The 27,814-nt window shown below is 30.5% G+C and overlaps 1 pseudogene; it reads left to right on the top strand.

Moving 5' to 3' along the window:
- Positions 1-13,509: 13,509 nt before the first annotated feature.
- The window catches only part of LOC114759617 (alpha-galactosidase-like), a 67,530-nt pseudogene continuing 53,225 nt past the window's right edge, over positions 13,510-27,814 (top strand).

The raw sequence follows: 27,814 nt of genomic DNA, 5'->3' as shown, positions 1-27,814 counted from the left end.
TTATACTCAATAAGATATTAATAAGTAGGGGCAAATTAAACATAAAAGAAAGATTTACCCATATCTTAAATACATTGTGCACTATTTTTTTTCATCATCTCCTCTTACTCTACTACTTAGAAAATCATTCTCGTAAACATAAACCAAGAATGAAATTGCCACAATATAATCCTATGAAATTTTTTTTCTTAATTATAGGCTTCTATCATATCATTATAACATGTTAACTATACAAATTTTGAAGTTCTCCTTTTTGTTTTGCATGTAACTTGGGAATACAATCTCTAAATCCTAAGTAAAAAATAAAAATGAGATGCAAGAAATAATATTCAATAATTAGTATTTTTAATAATCAATGATCATGTACTATTAGAAAAGGCCTACCAATATACCCTTGATGGTAAACTCAAGCCTAGTTAAAAGAGGACACAGGAGGCCCCTCTTCAAGTCATCACTTCATAGTCTATATATAGCACTCATTATTACTCTATTTGCACACATCACTCAACACAAACAAGATCAAACTTAATATCTTTATTTTTAAGTGCATGCAGATATAAAGTCAAATATCACTTTGTAAAGGTTATTGTTACTAGCTTGAGTATTGGAAGTGCAATTCAGACTTAAGGATCTTTATTGTATCATACAAGAAATTCATCAGTCAACCCAACTTATGCCCGATAAGATATTAATAAGTAGGGGTGAATTAAACAAAAAAGAAAGTATTGCCAATACCTTGAAAACATTGTGCCCTACTTTTTCCATCATCTTCTCTTCTCCTACTACTTAGAGAATCATTCTCATAAATTGCCACAATATGATTCCATGGAATTATTTTTCTTAATTAAAGGCTTCTGTAGCATGTCAACTATATAAATTTTAATGTTCTTTTTTGTGTTTTGCATGTAATTTGTGAACATTATTTTTAAATCCTAAATTAAAAATCAAAATGAGATGCAAGAGATAACCTCTAATACTTAATATTTTTATAATTGATGATTACATACTATTAGAAAAAGCCTACCAATCCACCATTGATAGATAAGCTCAAGCTATTTCTAAGGAGGACACAAGACTAAATAAAAAGAATATAGGACAAGTATATGTAACATATCATGCATATCATATCATAAGGAATTAATAATGTGCTACACATATTATACATGATGAGGTATTTATATGTCTTAAATAGTTTGCGTGAAAACATAACACATGCTATATTACCACTAAATGCATATTATTACACTCAATCTGAGTGTGGAAGTGAAAATAAGTATTTCTTGTAGCTTGTTGCATTTCATATTTCAATAAAGCTATATTATCCAAGTGATGATTATAAATATTAGTCATTGTTACATATTCTAACCAATATTTCTCAGCCAAGTCACATATGAGGGGGGTTATTTTAAATTTGTTTACTAATATTTCATACTAAAGTTGTAGCGTAATTTTTAAGCCCATCACATATCTTAACCTCATGTTATTGGAGTAATCCTCATAACTTAAAGTGCATGTGTTATTCAAACTTTCAAAATCAGTCAAAATTGAGGGGCCATCTATTTATTATTGACTGACTTAATCTTCTAACTCTAAGGACTTAAATAACTAAGGTTAGAAATTGTGTAAAAGGCTAGCAGCTATGTTCTCATCAGTTACAATTGTGTTAATTATGTCTAATGACTAAATTGAGTATTTGACACACTAAAAAAACCATTACCACCATTCTTAACGCCTATGTGGCCATGAATTAGCAACACCAATTGCAACAATCCTTTATTTCATTTTCTTATAGTATTTGAACTAATATATTAAAAAAATATTGTTTAGTAACCTAAATATCATTCAAACAACTTTATTATTCTATTTAGCATAAAAAGTAGAGTTTTTAAAAGAACACAACAAGAAAGAATAAAGCAGCAAAACTATATTTTTTACGGCAACACAACAAAATAGGGTCCTAAACAACCATTTTTGGAGTTAGCCACTAAACTTTTAGTTTTTAAGATAGAGCATCATAGTATTAGGCTTTCAGGTATTGAGTCTTCCTTTTTTCATGTGCAAAAATCAAAAGCTTCATTAGCATATATTTTTACCATTGAACTCAAGGTTTAATGATGATCATGTGTGAGTTGGGTTTCTATTATCGATGACCAAGGTTTATAGGGCTTTTATCATATCACCTTTGTTGCTTTCGAAAACATATCCCTTGTCAAACATTTGGTCAAAAAATTTGCAATATTTAATTTTGATCTTATATGAAATAGAGAGATTACTTTATTCGTAATCAAATCCTTCATATAGCTATGTCCTAATCTAATATATTGCGACTTCTCACTATAAGTTTGGTTATAAGATGTTGCAAGATTAGACTAACTATCATAATGGATAGATATTAGTGTCATTGGCTTGGGTCATATAGGAATTTTAGGTAATGGGTTTCTAAACCAATCCACTTTGTTGCTACTTGTAGTTAATGCTATAAACTTAGAGGTAGGTAGTATAGTCTACAATATCAGTCTATTTCTTTTATCCCGAAGAAACAATACCTTTACCTAAAATTTAGACCCATCCACTTGTGAATGCAAGGTCCTTTGAGTAACTTATCCAATTAGGATTTATATACATTCTTGCTAAATTAAAAGAGTACCATTATTGGTCAAATTATAGTTAATTGTTCTTTTTAAGTACCTTAGCATAACATTCTAGTGATTCTTACTTGGATTGCTTGTATATTACTTAACCTTCTTGTGACATATGTTATATCCTTAATAATCTTGATTCCTAATATAATATTGTATCTCTCATATCTTTCATGTCAGAGTTTTTAGACAGGAATTTCTTTGTTTGTTCACTTAATCCAAATCAGTACCAAAGTTTAGGTTTGAGAGATGTTAGCTCTTACTGGGGTTTAGATCTAAAAAGATGCCAACCACCATGATTAGTAGTGAAGGCTGTGATGAACTCAAGATGAGTAATCACCACAAGAAACCCAACCTCTTTAGCACAACCCACATCCATTCGACATATATATATATATATATATATATTCCAGCATGCTATGATCATGCATACGTTAAAAAATACTTCTTGCTTCACTAAACTTCACATAACATCAACATATAGTTCTTAAGATAAATTTTTGTAATTGACAATAAACTCACATAATGAAAAACATTTCAAAAGATCTTACAACCCAGAACATGCATATGAAATAAATTAACTATGGTTACTTTATTTTCAAGCTTAACCTTGCAAGCTTGAGACAAAAAAACCACTTGCCAAATCCAATTATTGTTTAATCTACAACCATCATATAGATGCATATTAATACAAGTCACAACAATCAATTAGTTATAAAATATAACTTTCCAAACACTACACCTCACAACTTCCATTCAACCCAAATTCTTAGTTTCTCTCAAAGCACCCAAACCACTATACCAATCACACATTCTAAGTTTTCTCAACCCAAATAACTCATTTAAATCATTAATTAACCTCAACAACATCTATTCATAATAATTCCTCCATTTACCACTTATGCCTCAAACCTCTTGAATACCCATAATTGAAAATAAAGTTTACTCAACAATCTAAGTCGATTAAGTCTTAATTATAACTCATGCAAACATAATCCAACCATTAAACTACCATTTAATCAATCACAACATCAATTTTATACCAAACCCTTAAATTATTGTTAAACCATAACCTCAAAATGTTCAAGCAAAATATCACCAATTTTGAAATCACCCAAAAATTTCATCATTCAATTATTTAAAAAATAAGAAAACCTAAGAGAAAAGAGTATAAAACATTCCTTAGGAGTTTGGAGGCTAAAAAAATATTTCTGTAAGCTGAAATCTTTGAACCCTAACAAAGCAAAGTCATACCTCCCTTAAAACCCATTTGTTTTTGCATTCTAAAACTAATTTTATAAACCATCTTTTTTTCTCATTTATTACAGCAAATGGTGTTTAATTTAGTGAATGACATAGAGAATCAAGTTTCCTCTCTGTGATGTTTACTGCAACAAATATACTATCCACTACAACGAATGACACAAAAAGAGTAATCTGAATTCCAAAATTCAAAAATAATTTCACATATCACCAAAAATTATAAATTGGAATTTCTTAAATGCTTGAGATATCTACTTTTTAATGCAAAAAGAATCACTAAAAATATTATCATTTGGTAGTTTTAATTTTCAAGATTGCCTCAAAAATTCTAAAGATATGACTTTCAATCATCATTCTTAATATTTCTAAGCGTCAATCAATTAAATTAGACTACTAAAGTAATCACCTTCTCACACCAATCATTACTTAATCAATATTGAACCTTGAGATAAAAAATCAAGATATTGCCAAAAAGTTGTATGTTGAGACTTCTTAGCCTCTTCAAATGTTTTAGGGTTATTTTCTACATTAAAGTAAATGGTGAATAATTTTTAATCCCTTCTCTTGTCCCCTCAAATAAGAAATATGAAGAAATATGAACAATATGTTTTTTTCCTTTCTAGGCCTTTTACTTCCTTTAACTTCTATTTCTTCTAAGTTATTGTCACTAGAAACACTTTTCTTTGGATTTGACTTCCCATTTGAATAAGGAGTGTTATTGAGCTTAAGGATTCAATTAAATGTTTCTTCTTGAAAAATTGCATCATTTGACTTAATAACTTTATTAATAGGTATGAATCATTCAGTTTATTAACCAAAAACATATATGCTTTCTTATTTTCAACATATCTCAAAAGATGTATTTAATTCTTCTTTCACCCAATTTCTTTATTTTGGATTTTGGAACATTAACTATCATCTTGTACACCCGAACCCTAAAATAATTAAAATTGGGTTTTCTTTTCTTCCATAATTCATATGGGGCTATCTTGTTCCTTTTATTAGGAAATCTACTTAATATATGACATTCAATTAGTAATGCCTCATCCCAATATCTATTAACCAAACCAAAGTAAGATAGCATGGCATTTATCATTTCAACTAGGACCTTATTTTCCTTTCAGCTATACCATTTTATTATGGGGAATAAGAAGCAGCTTTTTTTTTAGATACACGGGGAATAAGAGAATTACTTGATGTAGTATACCAACAGACTCAAAATATTTTGGATCATAATATTCTCCCCCTTTATCTTTACTCAAAACATTTAAGAATGGTTTCACATTGAAGCTTTACTTGAGTTTTAAAGATCTTACACTTCTCTAAGATTTGATTCTTTGAGTACTTTAAAAAGATATAACAGTTTCTGGTATAATCACCAGTGGAAGTCGCAAATAACTTATTATTAATCATTTCACCAAAAAAAACTTATTATTAATCATTTCACCAAAAAAAAACTTATTATTAATCCTTTTTAAAGGAAATGTGAATTGGTTGAGAATACTAACCCGTTACATCACACAGAATATCAAACTGCTTTGAGATATCTTTAAAGGTGGACTTCATAATCAGCCAGTTAGCTCATAGTTACAATTCATATCACTAGCTTTATTCTTTAATGTCAAACCAAAGTTACTAGTAGAATATTTTTTATAAGACATTTAGATGGGGAACTATCACATCCCAAAAATTTCATTTGGATATAGGGAGCTAAAAACTGGGATGAGGGCCAATATAGAAAGTATACAGAGGGATGAAATAATTTTTGATGTGAAATCATGATAAGACCCGGGCTGGCATTTTCAGAATTATCAGTCTATGAAGGGCAAAACGGAAATTTTTGAGAAAAATTATAGAAAATTCCCAAAAAAATGGAAAAAATGTGAGTTAGAGGTTTTGAAACCTCGATGGAAGCCTTAAAGGTGAAAATCATGGGAAAATAAATTATTACAGAATTTTCCGAATACGGACGTTTTTCCGGAAAATAGTGGAGAATTGGAGGAAAATAATTATTTTAATTAGTTAGAGGCCTCAATAATTCCCCAAAAAATATGGATTAATTATTTAAATATTTTTTAAATTTATAAAATTTTTCTTAGGCCTTGGAAGCACAGGAATTAATTTTAAAGAATTTATTTTTCTGCAATTATATCGATAGAGGCCTAATCGGGAAAAATTCAAAATAAATAGTTTGAGGTAGAGAAAAATTCTAAAAAATTTCAGATCATATCCTTATATTAAAAAGGGATTTTTCATGGAGAGAAATAAATTTTTGGAGGCCTAAAAAAAATTATAGAATGTTACTAGTGAATAGTAACCGATAAAGCTTTAAAATGATTTGGGATTGTGATTTGGTTTGTGATCCCATCTTTTTGAGCCATCCTAAACCATGAGTAGGCCCCACATTGAGCCAAAGAAGGCCCAATTTTGTGACTGTTCTGGACCCTTCAATTTAATTGAAATAAAACCCATTTTTCATGTAATTATCTTGCAATATTCTAGGCTAAAGACACTTGGCATGATTTGAAGCTCTTCTACACTTGATGGCAGCCAAGAGCCCCTCTTAGATGGCACTTTGGTCATCCAAATAGGGAGAACGGCAGATTATTTTGCCTATAAATACTCTCTCAAGATACCCAAAAATGGTGGAAAATTGGAAAATTTGGGGAGCTCCCATCCAATTGTTCTCTTGGCCTGAAAACTAAAAATTTGTGAATGCTTTGGGACAAGGAATTAGCAAGCTTTAGTCAATGATTTATCAAGGTATGTCTAAACCTCATTATGGTTAAGATTAAAGTTTGTTTTGGTTAAGTTTTTGCATGGAAATTCAAGGGAAAATGTTGTCTCATTTTGGTTTGAATGTTTATGCCTTAGTAAAGGATAGAAACCTTAAATATGAAGTGGAACAAACATGTTTAAGTGGTATATGGATTGATTTTTGGAAGAAAACCAATTTAGGTTTCTTTAGTGATCATTTCAGCCAAGACAATTTGAAGGGGAATGAGTTTGATTTTCATAAATCTGATTGGATATTTGAGTTCTACATGAAAATTTTGTAGGAATGAGCCATGAGATTATTGGAATTAAAGGAGGAGCAATTTTGTTAAAAATCAAAGAAAAGGGGGACTTAAGTAGGGCATTGGTGTTTAAGTTGAATAATTATTAATGTGACTTGTAATTATGCTTGGATTGATAGGTACTGTGGAGAAAAACCAAGGAGAACAATATTTCCTTGAGGAGACCAAATTATACAAGGGTTAAAAGGTAGCATTGAACCTATAATTTGAGTGTTTTTCTTGCTTGCTTAATGTGTTCATATTGGTTGCTTTATGTTGATTGAAATATGCTATGGAATGATTGATTTTATGGTGCTTAATATGCTTTTGCCAATTGCATATTAATATGTTTAGATAAACATGTGTTGGTTTTACTTCATAGCATAAAATATGATATTCAATTTGAAGATGTTTTGAGACGTTTTGGCATAATACATTATGCATTGCTAGATGAACATGAAAATTGTAGTTCATTGTTACTGAGATTTCTATGAAATTTCATTCCCCCTATGTTAAATTATGTATCAATAGGGAGCGGATCAACCATGGACCAAGGCAAGGAGTTAGTGTTGGGCTAAAGAAGCTATGTAAATTTTATGATGAAATTTTAAGTTCATGTAATATTTTCTTGAACCATGCAATAATGTTGTAATGAATCTTGAACAATGTTATCGTGTATCCATGTTTATATGATATGTCTTAATGTTGGAAATAGTGATCATGGAATGCTTGATTTGAATGGTGTCACACCTCTTTTTATAACCCATTATACGTCAATTGGAACTAATATAACATGTTTCGCAGTGTTTCCGGATGAAAAATTTGAAGTTCAGAATTTTACTGTTCATCCTGTCCGTACACTGTTCATCCGAAAATGAGCCAACTTTGAAAATTCATAACTAAATCTCGAAAAATCAAAACGAGGTGGTTCCAATTTTCACACGAATCTAGATAAGATTTCTATGGAGGAAAAATAATCATTAGGTCCAATTCCATCCAGAATAATTCCAGGAAATTCGTCAAAATGTACTGTTCATTTGGTAAATTTTCGATTTTCCACTATTTTTGCTCAACTTTGAAAGGGCATAACTCTTAGCACACAACTCCGAATTTGATGAATTAAAACTTGATTTAAAGCTAAAAATGAGATCTATTAGACTGCCAAATTTCACACCCAGATTCTCACAATTGCTCATTATTTTATGTGCCACAGATTTGGCACTTTTTAGGGAATTTCTATCCCCTAATTACCCCTTTCTCTTTTTTCACATCCATTCCATAATGTACCATGCATAACTTTAACGTTAGGGCATGAGAATAAAGTATAATACACATCATAACATCATCCATAACTAGATACCATCATTACATAAAGTTCAATGATACCTTACACAACATAACATAACAACATTAATTACATATTGCTCCACTATCCCAATACCAATTCCTTGCCTTGATCCATGCTTGGTCCATTTCCTAATTAGTGCATAGAATGACATAGGAGGAATGAGATTTTAAAGAAATCCCAGTAGCATATGAATTATAATTATCATGTAAATCAATGCAAGTTCAATTGTGACATGTTCATGCAAGCCGAACCATTCCCAACTCATAGGAATTCATGCCAAATACCATGCAAGGAGAGGAACATCATATCATCCACATTGACATATCACAAAGCATTTGGCCAAAGCATAACCAATGTCAATCAAACAATCAAGATCACCACAAAGTTCCTCCAAATCCAAGCAACAACAAATCACAACAAACAAGCAAGATAAACAATCAAATTATAATTCAAAGCTACCTTTGCAAAGCTTGTCCACTTAATTCCTCCAAGGAGCAATGCTTCTCCTTAATTCCTCCTCTTAATGCCTATTAAACCAAGTATAAACATAGGCCATATTAATCACAAAACAACTTAATTCTAACACTTTAACATTAACTTAACAATTCCCCCCTTTTTCTTTGATTTTCAAGAAAATGATTCCTCCTTTAGGATCAAACTTCTCATGACCCAATCCTACACAATTTTTCATGAGGAATCCAATGGTGCAATCATATTTTTAAAATTCAAATTCCTTCCCCATGATCCTCACTTGGCCGAATAGGGGGCTATATGCTTCCAAAAATTCTATTTTTGATTCCAATGATTTTAAACATCTTCCAACATTAAATCCCTACACAAAAACATGTTTTAAAGCCATTGGAATCATCAAATCAAGCAAACTCAAATTGCTTCTTCATGAACAGTGCAAAACGAAAATGAAGAACTAAAACGCTAACTTGGCTTTCTTCCAAAAATCAATCCATACACCACTTAATCTTGTTTATCCCACTTGATTATTAAGGTTTCTATCCTTCCCTAAGCATCACATGTCTCAACCGAAATTTTCAGATTTTTCCAGCATTTTCCCAAGCAAAAATCCTTGTTTAATCAATGTAAAACTTAGAGATATTGATGCTTGGACATACCTTAGTGTTTCCTTGAAGTAGGTTGGATGATTTCTTGCCTAAAACACCTCAAAATTTCCTGCAAGTGTGGCTGGATGAGCAGTGGCAGAGTTTCCCCTTATTTTTCCCAAATTTCTAACATTTTTCATGTATTTTCAAGGGGTATTTATAGAAAAATTCCATCTACCCTCTCCCTCCTGATTTGCACAAATTGGGACAGCTCAATGGGGTTATGTGGCAGCCATCAAGTGTGAAAAATATTCAGATTTGAACAAGTGGCATTTCTCTAGATTTTTCCACAAAAATATCCCTTAATTTCACATTTTATTTAATAAAATGGTGGAATCTGGAAAGTGCACGAAATTGGTATTTTAATGGATCTATTTTGGGCCCCACAAATGGTTTGGGTTGGCCCAAAAAGATGGCCCACAAACCAAATCACTATCTCAAACCAATTAGAAACTTTATCGGTTACTATTCACTAGTAACATTTCATAATTTTTCCAGACATCCAAAAATTCATTTCTCTCCATGATAATTCACCTTTTAATATGATAATATGATATGAAATTTTTCATAAATTTTCACCACCTCTAGGTATTTATTTTGAATTTTCCCCGGTTAGGCCTTTATCGGTGTCACTACGGGAAAATAAATTTCCTAAAATTAATCCTTGAGTTTCCAAGGCCTAAAACAAATTTTATAAATTCAAATAAACATTTAGATGAATTTTTCATCAATCTCCCAAATTTATTGAGGCCTTTAACTCATCAAAATAATTATTTTTCTTCATTTTCCCAGTAATTTCCCGAAAAACCTCTATTTATGGGAAATTCCGTAATAATTCATTTTCACCGAAATTTCACCTTTTGGGCCTCAACCGAGTTTCCAAAACCTCTACTCTCCATTTTCCCATTTTTCAGGGATTTTCTAGAATTTTTCTCAAATTTTCTCGTTTTGTCCTTTCTAGACTGATACTTACGAAAATGCCAGCCCGGACCTCCTCGGGGTTTCACATCAAAAGTTGTTTCATCTCCCCATCTAGTTCCTACATTGAACCTCATCCCAATTTTTAATCCCTTATAGCCAGGTGAAAATTTTTGAGATGTGACAAATGGTGCAGGGAAAAAGGAAAAGAAATTCAAGAAACCATGAGTTAGGAGATAAAAATACCCTAACTAGTGATAAATTTGTAGCATATAAAATAATGAGCAAATGATCAAATTTGGACATGAGAGTTTAAAAATTTATAGATCTCATTTTTATCTTTAAATCAAGTGATAGATCATTAAATTTGGAGTTTTGTGCTAAGAGTTATGCTTTTCCAAAGTTGAAACTAAATACTGGGAAATTGGAAACTGATCATATGAATAGTGCAACTTGGCCAATTTTCTGGGTTGATATATTTTTCCGTTATAGTAGACATGACAAGCTTCAAATAGAAATTAGAACCACCTCATTTCGATTTTTTTACATTTAGTTATGAATTTTCAAAGTTAGCAAAGATTTCAGTAAGATGACAACAGTGCGCGAGGCTTTCTATGACCTCAGGTTGCAACCTGAGAAGTTGAGGTTGCAACCTGGAAGCAAAAATGGCCTCTATGACCTCAAATCTCGACCTAGAAGTATCAAGTCGCGACCTGCACTGAAATTTTCAAAATTTTCGAATTTTTGAGCATTTCCTCATACTTAAGGCTCATATAATGATCCTAAAGAGTTCCAATGCATGGTTGTAAAATAAGGTAACAAAGGAGGTGTGACAGGAACATTAATTATGTTTTTGTGTAATTTCTAATATATAATTAATTTCTCCCTTTAAGTTAGGTGAATAAATATGCTTTTAGATGATGCTGATTTTTATGTGACACTGATTAAAAGTAATTTTAATTAGTTGTGATTTCTATTTGAATATATTTTTTTATAAGTGACTATAAGAAATTTGATTGTATTTAGATTTTATTTACTAAAATTATGTATAAATGTATAATTACTAGAAAATGGTATGAATCTTATAATTATATTTAATAATAATTATTTTTAATATGACTTTAATCGCTTAAACTTTTTTTTGATCAGAAATTGCTGAAACTTCAGCTGGCTTTTCCTTATGCAAAACACATTCTTTAAAAATTAACAAGTTTAATTATATTTTCAATTTGGAAATGCCCACTTGTAAATAGAAATTAAGGATCGTTTCTAATGCTAGCGGTTTGAATGAAATTGAATCATTTTAAATGCTTTAATGGTGAAATTACCCGATAAATAACTTTTCTTTTCACAAATAACTTTATGACATTGAGTGCACGTGAAAAAAAAAAATTACAGAATGCCAAGTACACTTTAACCCTATTCTTTATAGCTAAAGATGTATAGAACGTAAATCTTAATATTGGATGTGTTTTTCATAGACCTTTTCATCACACTCTCTCTCATGTTTACGTACCTAAAAGATTTTGGATTTTTGAAGACACGCTACTATCATTGATACAAATATTTTTTCTATATTCTCAAAGTACTTTTTAATTAGAGATTTAGAGTAAAATATATTAACAACCTCTTGCTTTACTTAAATTATAGAAATCTTCCATATGTTTTCAAAACGTATATAAACATTTTTTTTTTAAATTAAAATATATGTTACACAAATTTTTTTTTATATAATTGAGAATCTATTTCCATCTAATCAAAGACGCACAAGAGCACACATTCCATACACATGAGAAAAATAATAATAAATATAGAGTACTTATCCTAATTTGGGCCCTTCAAACTAATTTGGGATGGTTTAGATTCAATTTAAATCTTTTTCTTGTTTTAAATTTTATTTATTTTAATAGATATAAAATTAAAAAAAAAAGACAATCTTATAACTTATTTTTTAAAAAATAAATTTATTAAAAATTAAAATTTATAAATTTTAAATTGGAACTGTCCATATTATATTTTGAATGGTTGAAACCCTTCTTTTAATCCTTTATATGAGCAACATCGCACTGTAGAAAAAATTGTAAATAAATTCAGATACACCTATAAAGTCCTTTTTGAAAAGAAATCCGTGTAACCGGAAAAAAAAAAAAAAATCCGAGTGATTAAGGTCTTTTCAACTATGAAGTTTGAAGATAAATATTCTCCACTAAGTTAATTTGAATGGAAGGTAGTTTTTTTTTTCTATCAGAGACAATTATGTTTGACCTACTGTGAGTACTAAATTGAACACTCAAAAAGATAAATATTAAAAAATAATACATTAATAAAGTAATATTGGGTACTATAATAAAAAAAATTATTGAAGTGTTATTATGAGTATGATAAATTTATCGTTAAGAAGAAAAAATAGAGAAAAAATATACAAATTATTGGAAAGCCAAGTTCTCCCACTTTTTTATATGATCTAATCGCTTCTTTAATTTTTAGGTTCACATTTTATCGAATCAAATTTTAGTCTCTAGATTATACTGTATTTCGCAATCATCTCTATTCTCTGGTCACAAGAAAAAGATGCGCGAATCATATCCTTGGATCCCTCCGTACTAAGAATCTAAATATAACTTGCATTCTTTAAATCTTTTAATTTATTTTAAAATAAACATCATTCTATTAGATATCTACTTATGGATATTTAACTATTAATAAATAAATTAACTAATATATACTGAGTATCAATCTAACCTAGCTCATTTGTTAGAAGCTAGGTATATATCAAAAGCAGATGCTTTCATAATCATTTCTCTACTTTTCCTCTCTTTTGTAAAACTATTATTATAATATTTTATAATTTATTTTTTTATTTTTTTATATACTACAGTTATAAACTGTTAAAACCAAATATCAAAAACTTAAATTTATTTTTATGCAATACTATAATATTATAATATGTTATAAACTAATCCGTACCCCTCATTTTTTTTATAATCTAGGGTGGAGATGGGATTTTGAGAAGAAAGGGAGAAGGAGGGGTTATAAAAAGATCAGATCCGTATATATCAAGCAAGCGTTGGTAGGATTTAAAGGAAAAGGAAAGAACTAAGCAGCTAAGAATAAGCCGCAGGAAGATGAAGAAACTTATTGGGTTGATGTTGATTTTATGTGGGGTTACAATGTGGGAATGTGGAGGCGGTTCAAGATTGAAAAGCCATCTTTATTATGAAAAGAAGAACCAAGAGAGAAAGAGTCTTATCCACAATGGCCTTGGCTTGAGGCCTCCTATGGGGTATGTTCGCTTTCCTTATTTCTGCATGTGAAATAACTTTCTACGTACTTTTCTGTATTGTTTCAGTTTTATGGGATGTTCCCGAAAGGGCGACTACTTTCTATATACTTCCTCCACTGCTAAATTGATTGTGAGAAAACAAATGAAATTTTACTGATTGTATAATTCTAAAGATGTCAACATAAGTTAGGATCAAGAGGCAAATCAATCTATAAAGTATTTGTTGATACATACCTAACATCATATTCACTTGGAGCATCAATGGGATCAGAAAGAGTTAGTTTCTCATAACGTAATGATTCAAAGTTCAAATTTCCTTTAAGAGAATTACTAATATTTAGTACCCGATAGTATCTTCAATAAAATTATCTCTAATAAGAAGATACTTATAAGTATAAAAAAAAGAAAAAAAGAAATCACCTGGGGTCAAAAGTGTCTATGAAGATTCCAAAAGAACATAAAATGACATAATCATTTATTTAAGCAATCCATCATTACCTATAGAGAATTACAATCAGATAACAGGAAAAGGATTTACTTATTCTAAAATTTATTGACAATCTTAAAATTACGTAATGACAAATTCTAAGATAGATAATGATATGTCGGTACTTATTATTGAAATTTCTTGATAATTAAATTACGTAATGACAAATTCTAAGATAGATAATGATATGTCGGTACTTATTATTGAAATTTCTTGATAATTAAATTTTTTTTTGAAACGTTATAATAATTCTCCCTACTTTTTGATGGTGGGTACCTCATATTTTACGTTGTAGAAGTTAATAGATGTTTGCTTAAATTATGGATAATGACATTAAAACCCACGAGTGCACATTCGCAAATATTTTGTTGGTAGATTTGCATATTAATCCTACAACTTATTTTGAAATTTTTTATTCTATCTTCTTTGTTAGTTATTTTCTATTTTGGTTTTATATTAATTAGTTTTTCAATTCTAGGATTCATTCCGTATATATAATATACTGACCACTATTTACTTTTTATTTTTTTAAGGTGGAACAGTTGGAACCATTATTGGTGCGGAGTCAACGAGACAATCATAAAAAATGCAGGTAATTCATTATTTGGACGTTATTAAATTAATTTTTTAAAGTAATAAGTTCAGGTTACCAACATCTCATGAAATTTAAAGTTATTTTTTTTAATCTTTTAAGGTTTATAAAAAAAATTGGGGGTTTAACACCATAATGTTTACTGAGGTATGCCTATGAAAATTTTAAAATTGGGCAAAGTTGTCATGACAGTTAATTTAAAACTTATGTTCCTTGGCTCTCAGAACATAAATGGATGTGGAGGCACCATTAAAAAATAACGGACGCTTTGCTTCTTCTTTTTTTTTTTAAAGAATCTTATGAATATTTTGGCATCCAAGTGAATATTATAATTTCACGTATGTATTCATGAATGCTTCATGGATAAAGTTACACATTAAAATAAAATGCTGAAGAGAGAATAATGTGTCTCCACATTAATATATGATACTCTCCTAATCCTAAATATAAAACCTATTTTATATTATAAATTATATTACAAAATGACTCTTACACTTATAACCAGAATAGTAGAATGGAGACTCTTGTCCCAAAGGGTAGTAATTCTAGAATGAATAGATAATCATAATGTATTTTTTTTCCATGAAATAATCATAATATATAAATATACAGAAAACGCATTAATCATTAACTTTTTTTTTTTCCAACGCATTAATCATTAACTTAGATGCATGCAAAATGTAGGCTTGAAAATTTGCAATTCAATGTTCAAAAAAATATTAATGACTCGTTTTTTTTTTTTAACCTCTCTGCAGCCGATGCGTTGATTTCTACCGGACTTGCTAAACTTGGATATCAATATGTGAACATAGGTTTGTACCCACGCTTTATTTTTGGAATATTATATATGCTTAAATATCTTATTTATTAAATATAATTATATAATTAAGATATATTCAAGCATTATCAGCTATAATTGGGTAGCTAAAATCTTTTTTTTTTTAAGGAAAAAAAATTCTTTTAATGATGAATCCCATATTGGATTATAAGCACAGTATTTAAAGTTTTAATCTTTTGCAAGACGCAAGTTACCTCTCATGTATATTTCTCAAAAGTATCTATATTACCAAATTTTCTTGGTGTTATACTGTTTTGAATTTATAATATAATATATAACAACTTTGGAAAGCCCGGCCACCAGTACCATGCTATTTTAAGTACATTTTTTTAGTTTCTGAAGCTTAGCTAAAATAGTGATTAATAAATGTTCGCTTTTATTTAATTATTAGTGTGCCTGAATTTGTATTCTTATGGAATAAATGTTTCTTCTTATCAGCAAAATTACGAATTAATCCCTTTGCTTATACTCATTTATGAAACTGACCCAAAATTATAATGAATTGTTTCTTCAGACGATTATTGGGCTAAACCAGATCGTACCTACGAGGTACTACTTATTCTGATACTACCTCTGATCCTAATCTAGGTCTTATTTTTAAGACCTGTAGTATAATTCTTAATTAAGATAATTTCTAAATCTTATTGCTTCTAAATCCTTTTTTTTTGTTGCACCAACTTCTGCAATCTTATAATTAAATATGAATTATCATGAACTTAGGGTAATTTGCAAGCCCACAAGACAAAATTTCCTTCTGGAATAAAAGCTCTCGCAGACTACATTCATAGCAAGGGGCTCAAGCTTGGCATATATTCATCTGCAGGGTATTATTATTATTGTTACTACTATTATTAATAATTTCTTACATAATGTGCTTCTTATGACAAACTTCACTTTTTTGTTTTTATTTTTTTTTAAAATTTTACAGTTACTTTACCTGTGATAATAGTATGCCTGGTTCACTTGGTCATGAGCAACAACATGCAAATACATTTGCTTCGTGGGTATGATTTAACACTCAATTTGATGCAACAATCTTATATGTTGGATTTTTTTTAGTGTTCATTACAGTAATAAGCACTGTATAGTTATTGCAATAATGAAATCTATATCATTCAAAATTTTATTTAAATGACTCAAATTTCAAATTTTTAATCCACAATTTTTTTCATCAGAAATTGTTTTTGAAGTGTCACTTATAAGATTATTTTTATTTTAAATTTCACATCTATCAATGCAAAAAAAATAAAAATAAAGAATTAAATTAAATGTAGACCATCTAAAATCAATTTGAATGATCCATGTTAAGATGAACATTCCATGGCCATTTTTCCATGAATATGAAATAGACAGGCTCCATTGTATTTTCTCTTTGCAGAATTCGAAATGAGTCATATTATTTATAATGTATAAATAATATTATATTCGATTATTAATATAAGATATTGTTTATAGTTGGATTTGAAGCAATGATTTTAAAACCGGACCGGACCGGACGGTTAGACCGGTCCGACCGATGACCGGAGAACTTTTCGGTTCATCTTGCATGGTTTAGCCGTTTAGCTAGTTCAACCGTGTTGGGCCGCTTCAAGCCGGCTGTTAGGCCGGTAGCCGGAGTTCACCCGGAAGCCAGAGCGGTTTTTCAAAAACCGAACGGCCAACTTGTGTTGCCTATAATGTTGAAGAAAAATCGAAATCCATCCCCAAAAAGCCCCCTTAATCCCCAATCTGTGTCATTGTCTCTTGTTCATTGTTTAGTCTATCCTCCCTTCCTCTCGACATTCAACAGAAAGTGAGAAACTAAGAATTCAGAAGCTCCATTCTCCGGATTTTGACAGTCGCTCTCTCGCTCGACTATGAATGTGAAGACGCAGTACAGTATGCTGCCACTAAAATTCTGACCTTCCATTGCTTACCCATTCAGACAGAGTACGCCGTCGAAATTACTACCTCAAACTTCAAGCCTTGTCGTGTGACTCTTCCATTGTTCTCTGCTTTTAAGTTACCGAGTCATGAGTTGCAGGCTTGGAAAGAAGGTGAATAGTGAAATCTGAATGTGAAGGATCAGTTATTGGTGATTTGGCGGAGAAAGGGAAAGTTAGTGATATTTTATATTTATTTTTTTGTTTGTCTTTTGTGGGATGTGTGAGCCGAGAGGGACCGCCCATTACCCTCTCTACTATTAACGTAAAAAGAAGATCAACGGTGGTTTGAGGGTGAGGTGCCACTATAGTTTTTCTTTAGTTTCATATTTATTGTTAATATTTATATAATTATATAAGTATATAATATTATTTTTTATTTAATTATTACGTTACCGGTCCGACCATCGGTCTAACCGGTCTGACCGTATGAACCATGACCCGCTGATCTTTCCGGTTCTATATCCGGTCCGGCTTTTAAAACATTGATTTGAAGACGATAGAATGTAAAAATGATAACTTGATTGGTTAACTGTGTGCAGGGAGTAGACTTTCTTAAGTATGACAACTCCAATCATGATGGATCAAAGCCAACAGTCAGGTTGCGAAATAACTAAAAAATTATCAATAGATGTATATTCGTATTTGTGTTTATTATGTAGTTAATTTTTTAGAGAAAAATATTCAGGTCAAGTTTTTTATATTTGTTATATTAAGTTTTTCAATTACAGATAATCACGTGTCCTAATTTTTTTTCTAATGAGAGTTTATTATTAAATGCGAATATTTCAAAAATAGTGTACATGATCATGTATGATTGGAAAGCTTAATATAATGAATATAAAAAACTTAATATAAATATCGCCATTTTTTATATTATTTAAATTTAAATAAAATATTAAAAATGGTGTAATTTTAATTTTGATACTATAACATTGCGTTAATATCTTTTCTTTTATTTCTCTTGCAGGTTTCCAATAATGTCTAAGGCATTATTGAACCCGGGTCGTCCAATCTTCTATTCCTTATGTGAATGGTAAACATACCTTTTTCGTTTTTTTGAAATTATTTTATTTAATTCACTCGATAAAAAAACACACAGCATTTTTATAATGTAAAACTGAAATATCATAATCAACTAATTTTCTTGATAATAAAAAGCTAAATATACAATTCTTAATTCATTATCGTAAATATAAACTTTATAATTTTAGGTATTAAATTAAAAATATATATAACACTAAAAATGTCATAATTCGTGCTCAGTAGTTAAAAATTTAGGTATAGAAATCCTTTATTTTATTTATATAAGATCTAATACGCAAATGTTTCATACATTTTTGGGCTGAGAAATTGTTTTTAATTTTATTGTAGATGTTAAATGTTAGATGTTAAACCATTTGCTTCGTTTCTGGGTATCTGTCAGTACTAATTACTAATTATTAGTTATTCAATAGTGGGGACATGGACCCAGCTCCATGGGCTCCAAAAATAGGAAACAACTGGAGAACAAGCAATGACATCGGTGACAGCTAGGCGAGGTTTTCATGAATTTTATTTTTCATACATATAAATAAATAAATAAAAAGAAAATAAGATAAAGATATTTATTTTGTTTTTTTTCTTTTTTTTGTGTGACAGAATAATCACGAGGGCAGATTATAACGAAATATATGTAGGGCCTGATGGATGTAATCGTTAGCTTCTTCTATATATCTCTTGAAATTATTGGATGAGCTTATGAATTTGGACAGAAGCACATAGAAATTAAATTTGTTAGTAGGATTAAGGTTTAAATTTGTCCCAAAAGTTTTCAATCAAAAGAGTTGGGTACCTGAGAGTTTTGTGTGTAAATTTAATATCATAGTAATATTATTGCCCCCTACTAAAAAAAAATAAAAACTAATATTGACTGTAAACATCATTAACAGTAAAGGACAATATTTTTACGGTTTTAAACTTTGTGTGTAAATTTACACCTTAGGTTAATATTAATAATTTCTTTTAAGTTTAGTATGTGTATCTACCAATTTATCAATTTTGCAGACCCGGACATGCTTGAAGTAGGAAACGGGGGAATGACCACTGATGAGTACATCGTTCACTTCAGTTTGTGGGCACTTGTGAAGGTAGAATACACACACACATATATATTGAATCGTTCATTACAATTACAAATAAGAATATCTTGCAAACTGTTAAAAGAAGTAAAAATATGCAATAGTCCATTACAATCCTCCTTCAAAGGCAAGATCTCCCATGAAATGCTCAATTGACCAGCCATTAACCGGAGAAAATTAGGATCTTCAACCTGAGTCACCAGACCATGGGAGGAGGGAGTCTCCCGGGGCACTAATTACTCTCCACAAGCGTCCGTTTGATACGAGAGAAATTAAAAAAAGAGGTTGGTGCGAGAGAAATAAAAGAGGGAGGATAGAAAGGAAAATTTTAATAGACTCATTTTAAAAAATTGAAGTAGTGTTAAAAGCTTTTAATTAATTTTATCACTCTTTATCTTATATATTATCTTTACTAAAATTTTAAAATTCTACTTTTTCTATTTTTTAAATCAAACTTATTAGAATTTTTCCTCCTTTTCTATTCCTTTATTTTTCTCACACCAAACAAAGGGCAAGTGTTTAGCCAACTAGGCCTTGTTGAAGTCCTCCGTTTTCTTGATCCCCAAACCTCTCCCATAGAAGTTAATTGGCAGACAGATCAGATCCCAGGCTTTCAGCTGAATTTTCTTTTTATTATCCATGTCTCCCCAAAACAAAAACATTAAAAAAAAAAAAAAGCGACCTTCATGTCAATACTATGGGCTACGTAGCGAGGCAGTTTATTTAATGGTCGAGAGTTGGCACACTAGCAGGGATGGAACCACCAATTCAGGGGGTGTTTGGGGTATTCCAAAAGAACTTTAAAAAATTAATATTTTCATTCAGACCGAGATAAAACCCCTCTGAATTTCATAAAATTACTATTAAAATCGTGCTTTAGTTTTTACCCGAACATCTTCTTAATCAAAGCTAACCTCCCTGCTTGAGACATCATTAATGACGGTGGACTTATTTCTACCCAAATCAACATAAGTGCCTACTATTTACCAAGCTTTGAAGCAAATTTCAAACCCAAAGAGCTTGCTAAAGACGTCTTAACTCTTAAGGACACGGTTCACACTGGGGCTAAAAACCATTAACGACTTTGTTAAAGGTAGAAAATATATGAAACTACTCCAAATTACTCTTTTTTATTTAAAAGAAAGTATTTATTATTCTTTTGGATAGAAACTATGTTATCACACTTTAGATATCTATCAAAATAATATTATTGATAGTGATTTGTTAATTTCATGCTCGCAATAATGAAAGGGATACGTACATGCAGGCTCCTCTTATTCTGGGAAACGACCTGAGCAATATGAATGATATCATAGAACAAATCATAGGCAACGCCGAGGTCGTTGCAATTAATCAAAGTATGTTCTTGTAAATTTATTTTTCTAACTATTACTACATTTGGCAAATCAGTCAAAATTTTAATATTATTAATTAGTATATCACTTAAATATAAAAAAATTATATCTCCAGTCTTTAATATAAAAGTTATTTAATTAATTTAGATAGATTAAGGGTCCGTTTGGTGGGAAGGAAATGGAGGAGAGGGAAAAATTCAATGAGTTTGGTTTAACAAATTCAAGAAGAATAATTAAAAGTTTTTAATTAATTTTTATTACTTTTTTTTATCTTACATGCTCTCTTTATTGAAATTTTAAAACCCCATGCCTATCAAAAAAAAAATTTAAAACCCCACTTTTTCTAAATTATTAAATGGAGCTCATTAAAATTTTTCCTTCCTTCCTCTCATACCAAACACAGGGTAAGTGAGCTTGATAAATTAGTTAATTATAACAAATGAAATGTGATATGTTTTTTTTTTTGAAATATTTTTGTGTAACATTAGATTATATTAGTATATCAATGTATAAGTTAGGAAAAATTAATTTAAGAAAAATAATAAATATAGGAGACAAAGTGAATTAAAATGTTATATTAAAGACCAAATCTATTTCTAACTAATTTTTATATTAAAGACCTGGTAGATTACTCTGCATAAAAAATATTATAAACACAAGGATTTTTTCACCAAGAGACTGATTTGGAATGTTTATAGGTCTGATTTGTAATTTGTCCTCTCTGACTTCACTAATTGTCAAAATAACTCAAGTTTAATAGAGTGCAACATTGTTATTCCATTTCTTGGACTACTCAAGAAGCAGCATTATCTCATGTTTTATTTTACGATGACTAATAAGGGGAAAAAAGTTTATGAGTAAGTTTGCTCATTAGCCATTAAGAAAAATAATACTACCTCCGATAACAGTTGTTGAAGATTCAGTTTGATTCTGAATATAAGACTCCCAATCTTTTTTTTTTTTTTTTTTTTAATTTTCTTCAAAGTAGTCCTTATAGTGATTATACATGTTAAATAGTTTTCATTCTAATGCATATTATTAACAAAAATATCTTAGAGAAAACAACACTCATTTACTGCAAATGACTAACTTTATTGATTTTCCTAATATTTATAAATTAGTTATTTAGCTCTTATAAATTTAACAGACAAATTAAATGAAAGCAAATAAACTAAATGAAGTGATGTATTTATCACTAATATAAAAAGGGCCATTTTCGTTGCCATATTTCATTGGTTTTAAAGAATAGAAAAAAATGGGCCTCCAAATTCATCTAGTGATGGAAACTAGTATGGGCTTCCATACTCGTTTGGTCGCATAAGCAAATGAGTATGGGCTCCCATACTGATCTACTTGACTATATGAGTATGGGAGCCCTATACTTGTATGTTCTAATCCAGACAGATGAATATACTAGCCTAATACTTGTCTAGTCAGGCCAAACAAATGAGTATGGGGTCATTATTTTAAAAGAATTTCAGATTTGGTCATAGCCCACTCACTTATTTCCTCTCTTCTAAATGTTTTCTCTTTTTTCCCTTTCAACTCCATCAGCTCACTGTTCCCTTTCAGCTCTATCAGCTCATCATCCCCTTTCTTCTTCCCATTCTTTGTTTTTTCTCCCATTCAGCTGACAATTTCATCTTCCTCGTTCTTTGTGTTGCTACACTGCTCACCATGGATCTTATAGGGGTCACATGGTGGGTCTTCATTGTTATTATAGTTCTTGCATGCGTCTTGTGGTGGGTCGCCGTAGGTAGCTGTACCCCATGGGTCTAGCCATGGGTCATTATTGCTGTAGCTCATTGTGTGGGTGTAGTTTAACTTGACTTCTTCTTGATATAATGTATGATTAAAGGTGGTTAATAACTTAAAGCTTGAATTATTGAGATTTTAATGTTAGAATCTGATTGAAGTTGAATTTTTGAGATTTTAATGTTGTATTTTAAGTGTTTGATGAAATGCCTAAGGTACATGATGTGAATTTGAGATTGAATGGGTATAGGTAGTTTACTTGTTGCTATTTAACTTGTTAGAATTAGTGAAAATTAATTTTTCAGATTTTATTGTTGTACTTTAGGTGCTTAATGAAATGCGTATGTGTATGAGCTGTGAATCTAAGCTAAAATAGAAGCATTTTATTGCTGCACTTTTCAAAAATTTTGTTGAAATTGAGCTGAATTGGTTTATTGCTGAAATTTTTATGTTACTTTTAAGGGGAAACCTTGCAAAAAAAATTTTCAAAATTTATAAGGCGTAGTTTGCAAGTAAGTTTGTTTGCTTCTATTAGTTTTGAATTGCTTTAATTTTCTTAGAATTAAACTGAATTGAATTAAAATATTGTTAGTATTAGTCTTGAATTAAATTATTCAAAATTGCTTATGTATTAACAGAATGGATCGTAGTTGGATGAGTGTTTTGAGAATGACTAAAGAATACAAGAAAGGGGTAGATCAATGTATTAAATTTGCTATAAAAAAATACTTATAACAAACAAGAAAAGTATTTTTGCCCTTGTGTCAATTGTTTAGATGAGAGATAATTGATTGTTGATGATATAAGAGATCACTTATTTTATGAGGAGATAAATCTCCGATATACAAAATAGATATGACATGTTAAAAGAGGAACACCGCCATTAGTTGAGTCAAAGGAAGTTATGAGCGGCTTGAATGATAGAATGGATGATATAATTTATGATGTTAGAACAGAGTTCTTTGTACAATCACATATAAATGACAACTTGTAGAATAATGTGGATATAGCTTTATACCCTGGGTGTTCTAAGTATATATAGTTGACAGCTATGTTAAAATTATTCAATTTTAAGGCAACTAATATATAGACCGATAAAAGTTTTGTAGAGTTGCCTTACTTGTTGAGTGATATGCTTCTATCTGTTAATAATCTTCCAAATAGTGTGTATGAGGCAAAAAAAATATCTCAAATAGGTATGGGCTCTGAAAAGATGCACGCTTATCCTAGTGATGGTGTACTATACAGAAAAGAGTATGTCAATCTAAGTGAGTGCCTAAAATGTAAAATCTCATGATACAAAGTGAAAAAGAACATAGATTGTGATGGTGATGTTAATGAGACAGCTAAAGGGAAATCTTTGAAGGTATTGTGGTATCTTTTGATAATACCACGATTTAAATATTTGTTTGCTAATGAAACGGAAGCAAAAGAGTTGACATGACATTTTGATGAGAAAATATCATATGAAAAATATCTCTGGCGCCTTGCGAATTCTCCTTAGTAAAAGAAAATAGATGAAATGTTTCCTGAATTTGGTAGTGAGCCAAGAAACCTTCATCTTGGGATTTGTGTCACACCCTGATAATTTTATTCTAATTGATGAATGATTTGTGACTGACTATGGTCAAGTAGTATAGTAGACTGGTAGAGGACCCAAGTTATGAGAAAAAATCAGGATAGGGACATAACGGTCATTTTTGAAAAGATCGGTCAAGAAAGGGCAGTATTGGAAATAATGTCCAAAATTCCTGAAAATTTCTAGAAAATCATGAAAAATAGAAAGGAGGGTACAGAATAATGTTTGAGGCTTAGAAGATGAATATAAGATTAAAAATAATTTATCAGGGAATTATTTGTAATTATTGGAATTTTTGGTTAATTAAGGAAAATTAGCCAATTTCCATTATTTAAAATATATAGAGGCCTCAAAAATTCAAGGAAAAATAGGGATAAATTATGTGACATATTATCCTAATTTATAAAATTACTTCCCACCTTTGGATGTGCAGAGGTTAGCTTAAAGAATATTTATTACCGAATTATTATCGGTAGAATAGTGATTTTTGACAGAATAAAATTTAGAAAATTATAGAGGGAGGTAAAACTTGAGAAAAATCATGGATTACCCTTGGGATGAGGGGAATTTAATGAGATGTTGAAATCAAAATTTTGTGACAGTAAATTGGACAGGATTGTTGGAAAATTGGACCGGAAATATACAAATAATCAGTGGATTGCACTGATTATTGGATGAGTTATTTTTTTTCCAATATTAAGAGTAATATTTCGGCCAAAAATAAGGGGGAGGACAAAGTTGGAATTTTCCAAATTGTTCAAGGGCATAAAGGGAAATAAGAGACAAAACAATAAAATAATATTTTATTTCCACATGAAAATCACATGGTGATTAGGTGTCCATCCATATGTCAACTTCTTATGGTGTGTGCCCTAAGATTTGTCCATGTGTAAAGTAGAAAAAAATGGACGGCCGAGATCGCATCTTTTTCCCGAAGGGCATTTTTGGAATTTTGAAATATCAAAGCCTATAAATACCCCCCTTCCATGAAGAATTCGGCCAAGGTGATTTGCACGAGAGGGAATGTTGTGTTCTTGAGTTCTAGGAGAGAGAAAGGAAGAAAGAAGAGAGAGAAAGGGAGAAAACAAGGTTAGACACCTCTAATCGCCGATTAAGAGCTAATTAAGGTATGTTTACCTCCCTAAGTGTTAATTATTTTTTAGTTAATTATTTATTTGAGGAAGATTAGAATTAATTACCTTGATTAATTATGGTTTAGTGATAGCTAAGATTAATCATGTTATTTGGTTAAAGATTAGTAAGTAATTAAGGTTAGCTACCTTGATTAATTAGTAATTAATGATTAGTTATGCTAATTGAAGGATGATTAACTATGATTAATCATGTTGATTAAGGAATGATTAAGGGTTAATCATGTTGATTAGAGAATGATTAATGGTTAATCCATAAGGGATTAGTGACTTAATCTTAGAGGATTATGACTATGTGACTTGAGGACCTTAATTAAATATTGGATTAAGGACTAAGGGTTAGTGATTAACCAAAAAAGCATGATTAATCATGAATTAAGGAAGAATTCCAAGACCTTAATTGAGGATTAAGGCTTGGTCAAACCAAGGTCAAAGGTTTAGGAAAGGTATACAGAAATTATAAATTAAAAGGCACAAGGGTAGCATTGTATTGAGAAAGAATGGTATACTGGATATGGAATTTACCATACCCTTACTGTATGGTTGATAGGCAATTTTTTGGAAACCTAGGAGGATCTCCAGCAAGGAAACAAGGAGGAAACATTAAGCGTGGAACTAAGGTAGCGTGAACTGCAATTATTTTGTTGATCTGCATTTGGTGTTTCTGCTATGTGTGTTTATGTGCCATGAGAATGTTTATGCCTAGATGATGTGAACTCCTTGCAATGTATGCCTTGGCTCTTGCATGATTGAGTTTTGACCAGAATGATTATATGCTCCATAATATGATGACATGGATACAGAATGATTATGGCATGACATAAAGACTAGCAATGTTATTTTACTACATGTAGCATGACATCTTATGCATGTTGACTTGATGGTTGTATGTTCAATGCTACTGGGATTTCTATGAAATCTCATTCCTCCTATAACATGATATCCTAGGTGCCACTACTGCCAAGGAGAAGGGAAAGGAAATAATCATAGCTTGAGGAAGTTATGAGTTATGTATTGTATTATACAGTTTTGAACCTTTCTCTTTCAAGCCATGTAAGCATACTCTGATCATGAACACATGACATGATAACCTTTTTGAATGTATTTTAATGGTAGAGCAGCTTTATATGTGATTATGGTATGATTATAGTGAAAAACGAAATGCTGTTAGAATTAGTGAAAAAGGGGATAAAAATGGTCTAGATTTGACCAAATTTTGACCAACGAAGACCCTGGTCAATTGGTTGACTTTTCCCTGAAATTCGGCATGCAAATAGATCTTATTTTTCCCTTTAAAATGAGTGGTAAAGAGTCCCAATCGGAGCTCTGTGTAAGAAGTTATGCCCTTCCGAAGTTAGGCAAAAATCCTGGAAAATAGAAAAATGACCAAATGAACAGTGCTTTTCGAAATTAAAAACGGATACGTTTCTGATTAAATTGGAACCTGAGGTCATTTTTCCTTGATAGATGATGTTAAGAGGTTCGAGTGAGACTTGGAACGACCTTGTTTCGATTTTTCTAGAATTAGTTATGATTTTCCAAAGTTATGCCAAGTTTAAGGTTACAATGAATAGTAATGCGGGAAAAGAATTTTTCAAATTCAGGTTTTTCAACCCGGTAACCTTAAATTGCGCTTCCGAATGTCTTAACTTGGCACAATATAAGGTCGTAAACGTAAGGTGTTACAATTTGTATGGATGGAATCAATCCTTATGGTACTTTGAATAGCAGACAGATTGCATAGCTAGTTCTGCCAGTGATTTACAACTTACCTCCCTAGTTGTGCATGAAATGCAAGTATATGATGCTGTCTATGATGATTTTGAGACCAAAATAGCTAGAAAATAATATTGATGTCTATTTGGCACCTTTAATTGAAAATTTGAAGAAATTGTGAGAGGAAGGCACAAATATATTTGATGCATATAAGCAAAAATCAATTATGTTGCGTGGAATGATTTTCACCATGGTCGTTGTGCATTGCTTGCCTAATAAATAGTGTCATGTACTGGTCTAATTTATTAGGCTATCGTTCAAGTGGTGATATTAAATGCGTCTTCAATAATTAATTTTTGTTATCATCTATTTGGTTTTCTTACTTTGTTATATTGTTCTAATGTCTAGTTATTTTCATTTGGTCATAAATCTTTGAATATATATTATATATGGATTAGGAAGCGTGAAACTAAAAATGATAAGATGACTTGGCATAAACCAATAGTAAGTATTGTCAATTTAAGTTCTTTAATTTCATTAACAATTACTTCATATAGAGGTATTCATCTTTGCTATTCACTTTTGATTTATAGTGTCATATGCAATCAGGAAGTACAGAGTGTAGATACTGTATTATTCATTTTATTTATGAAATTATTGAGTTTGGATGTACTAAA

This window comes from Neltuma alba, unplaced genomic scaffold, assembly GCF_004799145.2.
Source record: "Neltuma alba isolate B1F8T4 unplaced genomic scaffold, ASM479914v2 tig00010875_pilon, whole genome shotgun sequence".
In the NCBI taxonomy this organism is placed as follows: Eukaryota; Viridiplantae; Streptophyta; class Magnoliopsida; order Fabales; family Fabaceae; genus Neltuma; species Neltuma alba.
The sequence above is the reverse complement of the archived record's forward strand: the minus strand, read 5'-3'. Positions and strand labels throughout refer to the sequence as shown.